Below are 7,118 nucleotides of genomic sequence, written 5' to 3' on the forward strand. Positions count from 1 at the left end.
CAGGTCATGATCTCATGGTTCATGAGTTTGAGCCCCGTGTCAGGCTCTCTGCACCTCTCTTAAAAATAAACATTAACATAAAAACCAGTCCCTTCCCGTCGATCACTCTCCCTGTTGAACGGAGAGTGGCTGACTGTTTAGCATCACGTGACCCTTCTTTGGACACTGAAGATCATAGGTTCTTCAGCTCGCATGGAGATCACGATTAGTGTTTACTGAAGACTCTTGAAAAGATACACAATAACGGGTATTAACACAAGAAACAGGAGGATAATATCAAATGTCTGGAAAATACCCCAAATCCAAGATTCCCATTTGCCCAAGTTTAACCACCTGGAAAGATCAAATTGGTTATAATGAGATTGTTTTTACTTTTACAAGTCAATCTGCATTGATTTTTATAATGTGCAATTGGGTTTTAATTTTTTTTCTGAGTTACGTATGTAGGCACAACATGACGGGGCGCCTGGGTGGCTCAGCCTATTGAACGTCTGACTCTGGATTTCAGCTTGGGTCATGATCCCAGGGTCGTGGGATCGAGCCCGGCGTTGGGCTCTGTGCTGACAGCATGGAGCCTGCTTGGGAGTCTCTCTGCCCGCCCCCCACCCCTGCCGCCCTGCCTGTGTGCACACAAAATAAACATTAAAAACCCACAATGTAAAAGTGGTAACAGATTCTTATGTAACTGTAGGTATTCTTCAGTAGATAGACCCACCAAGGGAATCTTGGAGAAATACCTTATAAAGGTAGGCACTCCTAGGCAACCAGGTCAAAATCCCAGATTAGTATAGAAGCACTTTGAGAATTAGACCTCCCATCAGTATAGACACACCGGGGGAGTTAGGCAGATCCACGAGGTCAGAGTAGACACATCTGTGTTGCAGGGAGACATTACTGGTCAAGTAGACACATGAGTAGGAGGAGTAATGTTGGAGCTTCGAGAGAAATTCTAGGTCAGGGGAGGCAGACCGGGGATGTAGGGACCATCCTGAGAAATACTTAACTCATCTTGAGAATTATGAAGACACCCCGTGTGAGTGTGGACATAGCAGGGAATAAGGTTACAACAAAGGTCAGAAGAGCCACATGGGAAATTAGGTAGACATCCTCAAGTGCAGACCCTCCTGGGTAGAGTTCAGATAAGAGCAGGGGAAAAGCTATGCAGGTACATGTTCACACAGCTGATTATTAAGGAGGCATCGAGGTTTGGCTGACATACAGCAGGGTAAACAGGGAGACATTCCGGGTCAGAGTAGACGGAGCCAGAGAATTCAAGACCTCTGAAGTGATAGAACATACGTGGGGAAACCAGTTTCTCAGATTAGTATAGAAATTCCCAAGGAATCAAGGTGACATCCCAAGTCATGGTATCTTCCCCTGGGGAAACGGGGCCATCTTAGGATAGACACAACCTGGGATACTAGGGAAACATCCCTGGTCAAAAGAGATGCGCTTACTTTGTAAGAAAGTAGACATGCCCCATCTGTGTAGACACATCTGAGTTATTAAACAGATATCCCGGTAAGGGTAGACATACCTGGGGAATTAAGGAGACATTCCAGGTTACTGTAGACATTCCACATCAAAATAGAAACAGAGGGGAACTCAGGGGACATCACGTATCAGGGTAGACACATCTGGGGACCTGGGGAGAGCCTGGATGGGGGAGAGATTCCAGATCAGGCTAGACACAGTGGGGGGTGGGGGGTAGCAGTGTGACATCCTAAGTCAGGGAAGACCCTTCCCTCAAAGTTAGGGAGGGATCCCAAGTCAGGCTGACCTACCTGGTGCATTAAAGGGTCACTGTAATCAATGCAGACACCCCTGGGGACTTAGAGACATCACAGGTCAGAACACCTGGAGAGATAGGGAGATACCTCAGGTCACTGTGAACACACTTGTGGAGTTCGGGAGACTTCACAGGTCAAGGTGGATGACCTGGGGGAAACAGCCCTTCGTGAACAATACAGACACACCTTGGTAACTAGGGACACCTCCCAGGTGAGATTAGATGCAACTGGGAATAAGAGAAAGAGCCGAAGTCTGTGTCAACACACCTGAGGAACGAGACCTCCAGATTCACAGTAGACACGGCGAAGGACAAAGGCATACGTCCCAGGATACGCTGGACAGTCCTGAAGAACGGAGACGTTCAAGGTCCAGAGAGAGAAATCTGGAGAATGAGACATCCCAGCTCAGAGCAGACACTCCTGTGGAGCCAAGGAGACCTCTTTGGTCGGAGTAGAAATACGTGGGGAAATGGGTTGTCCCAGGTCATAGATTCACCATGGAATTAGACACCTCAGTCACGTTAGGGTAACCAGGGAGATACACCGTGTCAAGGCGGACACTTATGACGAAGCAGGGAGACAACCCAGGTCAGAGGAGACACACTTGGGGGGTTAGGGAGACCACAGATCAGAGTAGACATGCCTGGGAGACCAGGGAGATCTCGTAGGTCAGCTGGACATGGGGAATGTGAGACATTCCGATGCAGGGTAGGCCTGCCTGAGGAATTAGGGAGAGATCCCCGCTCAGACATACACCACTGGGGTTTTATGTGAACGAAAAGGTCAGCGTAGACACTCCTGCAAAACCAGAGGGACACCACACCTCAGTATGGACACACCTTGAAAATTTGGGACACATCCCGGGTCAGGATAGACACAGCTGGGTTTTAGGAAGCCATCCCTGTTCAGCGTGGACACATCTGTGGATTAGACATCCCAGGTATGAGTAGACACGTCTGAGTTTGACATCTCAGATTACGGCAAGCACAACTGGGGAACCAGGGAGGCTCCAGGGCAAAGTGGCCACACCTGAGGTGTTAGATGTTCCGGGTCAGAGTGGACATGCCTGAGATACTAGGTAGTCACAGCAGGTCAAGTGGAGACATCCAATGTCGAGGCAGACACAGCTGGGAATCTATGGAATCATACTAGGTTAGTGTTGACACACTTGGGGAATTAAGACCGCTCAGGTCAGCGTAGACATAACTGGTATATTACAATAAAATACCGCTTTTTGTAGACACATCTGGGGAACTAGTCAGTGGTCCAGGTGAGCTGAGATAACATCTCAGGAGTTGTGGAGACCCTGAAGGTCAGGGTGGGTGGACTTGGGGAAGTAAGCAGACGTGCTGCGTCAGAATACAACAGAGCAGAGAGGGGACTTCCAGAGTGGTACCAATAAACACGAGACCTCTCAAGTCAGTGGACACACGGAGGAGGAATTACACATCCCAGGTCAACACCTAAAGAGTTAGCGAGACAAACCAGGTCACGACAGAAACATCTGGGATTAGAGATTCACTCGTGCCCATGTGGACACAACTGGGCTCTAAGGGGATGGACCAGGTCGGAGAAGATACAGGAATTTTCAGAGATAATACGAGTTTAGGGTAGACACACTTGGAGAACAAAGAAAACATTTCAGGTCAGGGTAGAAACACCTGGGGAGTTAGGGGGCTATCCAATGTCACTGAAGACACACGTGGTGAATTAGGGACACATCCCAGGTCAGTCACAATTGATGATAAGGTATATCTCAGGTCAGAGAAGACACTTCTGGTTATTAGAGAAAATCAGGGAGGGCACCCCTGGGTGATTGGGGGACACCACCTTTCAGGGTTCACACACAGGATTAGGGATGCATCTCTGAGTGCGTACCAGAGTAGGCACACTCAGAGAATTAGAGAAACCCCACAGGTCTCTGTATTTCAAAGACCTCATTGATCAGGGTACATACAGAATAAGGGTCACCTCCCAGGTCAGAGTAGACATACCTAGAGATTTAGGGGAATATCCTCGATCAGTGTAGACCCACGGGAAAATTGGCAGACTTCCAACGTCGGGGCAGTCAAGACGGGCACCCACCGTCAGTATACACGCCCTCGGTGACTAGGGACATATACTAGATCAGGTTAGACCTAACTGGGGAAATTTGGAGACATCCCAGCTCAGGTATACTTCCCAGAGGAACTTGAGATACAATCCAGATCAGGGCCACCACGCTTAGGGAACTACTGTGGATGTAGTTCACGTCAATGTCGTTAAAGTAACCAGATTACGTCCAAAATGGAGTCACTAATGTTAAGCCCCGTGTCAGCAAACCAAAACTTACGTTTCTATGCTCTGCTCTCCCTGAAGAGGAAGGCCTAGGTCAGCCAATCAGCTCTCACCTGCTCCACACAAGGTACCCGACCTGCTCCGAGACTTCCCTGGGGCCCATATAACAAGAGTAACCATGCTTACCCATCAGCAGATGCCCAGTGAATCTGCCCGTTCCTGCTCACGTGGTCTGTAAGAATCTCGTGCGTCATGCAGCTCTTTGGTGCTCCTTTCTATCGCTAGGTTGCAGGCTGCATGACTCATGAATCACTAAATAGAAGCCAGCTAGATCCATAAGTTGACTAGAAAATGTTTTCTCTGAGAGAGAGAGAGACAGACTCCGAGGCAAGCTCCAGGCTCTGAGCTGTCAGCACAGAGCCCGACGCGGGGCTCGAACCCACGAATGGGGAGATCATGACCTGAAGTCAGATGCTTAACTGAGCCACCCAGGCGCCCCCCAAATTTTCTTTTAACAGTGTTGATGACAAGGATGGGATTCAAAGACTGCTAATGGCTTTGGGGATGACAAGAAACATGGGCATGGGTGCCTGCTGAGCCCTTTTTTCTTGGTCTTTCTCATGTTTCCACAGCCGCGGGGAAGTTCCTCTTGGATCTGAGCTCTACTCTGTTTGCATTTGAGCTCCCGGGTCTGATGGGCTTTTCTTTTCCTGGCCAGGATTTAGTGGGCCAGCTGGAGCTGGCGGGTGGTTCTACGTGGACCCGAAGCCCCTAAGCCCTGCGTTATCCACAGTCTTGACGTGTTGGGTTCTGCTGGTGGGCCCACCATTCCACTTGGGGAACTACTGGCGGTCTTGGCGTGACCCTAAGGTAAGAGCGACAGATCTGCCAGACACCGAGGAGACATGAGACCTAAAGTTCTAGAGAGCTGAGAGCTCCATATTCTTGTGCCCCAGCTCTTTATATGGGAAGTGGGGTTCCGGAGCGCATACGCAGTGGCAGAAATGGCAGCATCTAAGGGCAGCCCTGAATCACAGCGGCCGTGGTCGGAAACCCGTGACCTAGACCAGCTTGTCCAGTTACAAGTTCTCAGCCAAGAACGCACTAGAAAGGGCAGAGGGAAAATTAATTTTTCCTCGTCTACAGTCTCTGGTGACCCAGACGAGGCCCACTGGGACACCGCACCCGCTCCGGAGCCTACACGCAGGACCCTGAGGAAGTGGAGAGGCCAGCAGAGAGAGTGGGGTCAAGTTTCATGTTGTCTCTTCCCTTTCAACGTTTATTTATTTTTAGGACAGAGAGAGACAGAGCATGAACAGGGGAGGGGCAGAGAGAGAGGGAGACACAGAATCGGAAACAGGCTCCAGGCTCTGAGCCATCAGCCCAGAGCCCGACGCGGGGCTCGAACTCACGGACCGCGAGATCGTGACCTGGCTGAAGTCGGACGCTTAACCGACTGTGCCACCCAGGCGCCCCTGTCTCTTCCCTTTCAAATCCAGACTGTTGTGAATTTGGTTTGGGGATCCCCTCTGGTCAGTGACCCTCTCCCTCCCAGGGACAGCTCCTGCTTTCCTATTTGTCTTGCTGTGTGTCCCGGGCCTCTGGCTTGGCTTTCTGCCTGTCTGGGGCTTGCAGGCTGTGCATTCTTGTAAGTGCAAGGTCAGGGGCCCCGAGAATATGGCTGGCCTGAGATACGGGTTGCACCCCCTTTGTGGCTGCCATCCTACTGACTGTTGCCAGCTCTCGGGGGAACTTTCTAGATCTTGCCTATCTTTGGGAGTAGTTCTGGGTCTTGGGAAGACTAAATCTTTTGCACCCTCCTAGGACATACATCTCGAGTCCGTGGATATGTCATAAAAGGCTTATTAGTTTTGCTTGAGTAACTTGATCTACCTTTGGTTTAAAAGAAGCCAAAAAAAAAAAAAAAGTGTACTATTGCCAGGCATATTTACTGTTTATCTCCGCTAAAACCTACAAATAAGATATTTGGAAGGATTTTTATAATGAGCTCCAAGGTCAGAAGTTGGCCAAATTGGAAACTGATATTAAAATCCCAATGAAGGAGGACACAGCAATCAGACAAGACAAAGGAATAAAAGGTGTCCAAATTGGCAAGGAAGAAGTGGAACTTTCACTACACAGACGACACGATACTATATAGAGAAAACACTACAGACTCCACAGGAAAACTTAGAACTGATAAGTGAATCCAGTAAGGGTACAAGATACAAAATCAGTGTCCAGAGTGACACCGGCATCATGGCAGCATAAGGCACCTCCTTTAACAACCGGGGCGCCTGAGTGGGTCAGCTGGTTCGGCGTCCGAATTCGGCACAGGTCATGATCTCATAGTCTGAGTTCCTTGGGGTTCTAATGAGACATCCCATGTCAGTGCATCCCATTCCCATGGGGAATAAGAAGCATTCCACTTGACCGTTGGCACATTTGGAGAATTATCTTCTGACTCTGAAGATAAAGGCAGACGTAGCTGAAGAATGCACAGACTACGTCACTGTAGATACAACTGGGGAATTAGAGTGACATCCCTTTTCGGTGTCCACGCACCTTGAGAATTAGGGAGACACACCTGGGTTATTAGGGACACCAGTGATGTCAGGGTGTCTATACCCAGGGAACTGGGTAACGTCTCAGGTCAGGTAGACTCACCTGGGGAACTAGCAGGACATCCCAGGTCAGGGTAGAACTCTGGGTTACTTTGAGACATCAGAAGTCAGAGTATTCATATCTGGGGATTAGGGAGACACTCAGGTCAGAGTAGAAGCATCTGGGTAATTAGAGAAACATCCTAAGTCATGGTAAACACATCAGGGAATTAGCAAGAAATCGCAAGACAGAAAACACATCCATGGAATAAGAGAAACGTCTCAGGTCAGGGTCAACACCTATGGAATTCGGCAGACAGATCAGTGTGTGCCCTCGGGAAGTAAGAGAGAGCCCAGGTGTGAGCACGTACACGTGGGGACTAGGGAGACATCCCGGTAAGGGAAAGCCAACCTGGAGAATAAGGAACATATCCTAGGTCAGAGGAAA

At 49.3% G+C, this 7,118-nt stretch overlaps 2 long non-coding RNA genes across 4 annotated transcripts; both read right to left on the reverse strand.

The window, feature by feature from the left end:
• Positions 1 to 612: 612 nt before the first annotated feature.
• On the reverse strand, positions 613 to 3,868 carry LOC147575229 (uncharacterized). Of its 3 annotated transcripts, XR_015242158.1 has the most exons (7): positions 3,785 to 3,868; positions 2,630 to 2,710; positions 2,058 to 2,210; positions 1,785 to 1,857; positions 1,458 to 1,537; positions 766 to 1,280; positions 613 to 724 (listed from the first exon to the last, which is right to left on the reverse strand). It is a non-coding gene; the product is annotated as an uncharacterized LOC147575229 (long non-coding RNA). The 3 variants fall into 3 exon arrangements; XR_015242159.1 differs by lacking the exons at positions 613 to 724; positions 766 to 1,280; positions 1,458 to 1,537 and adding an exon at positions 1,546 to 1,656 and having other exon boundaries at positions 2,058 to 2,135; XR_015242157.1 differs by lacking the exons at positions 613 to 724; positions 766 to 1,280; positions 1,458 to 1,537 and adding an exon at positions 1,546 to 1,656.
• Positions 3,869 to 3,874: 6 nt separating this feature from the next.
• LOC147575230 (uncharacterized) lies at positions 3,875 to 6,803 on the reverse strand. The gene is made up of 3 exons (XR_015242160.1): positions 6,735 to 6,803; positions 6,344 to 6,533; positions 3,875 to 4,219 (listed from the first exon to the last, which is right to left on the reverse strand). It is a non-coding gene; the product is annotated as an uncharacterized LOC147575230 (long non-coding RNA).
• Positions 6,804 to 7,118: the final 315 nt, after the last annotated feature.

The sequence above is a fragment of the Puma concolor genome, chromosome D3 (assembly GCF_028749965.1).
Source record: "Puma concolor isolate L17-30 chromosome D3, mPumCon1.1.hap2, whole genome shotgun sequence".
Lineage (NCBI taxonomy): Eukaryota > Metazoa > Chordata > Mammalia > Carnivora > Felidae > Puma > Puma concolor.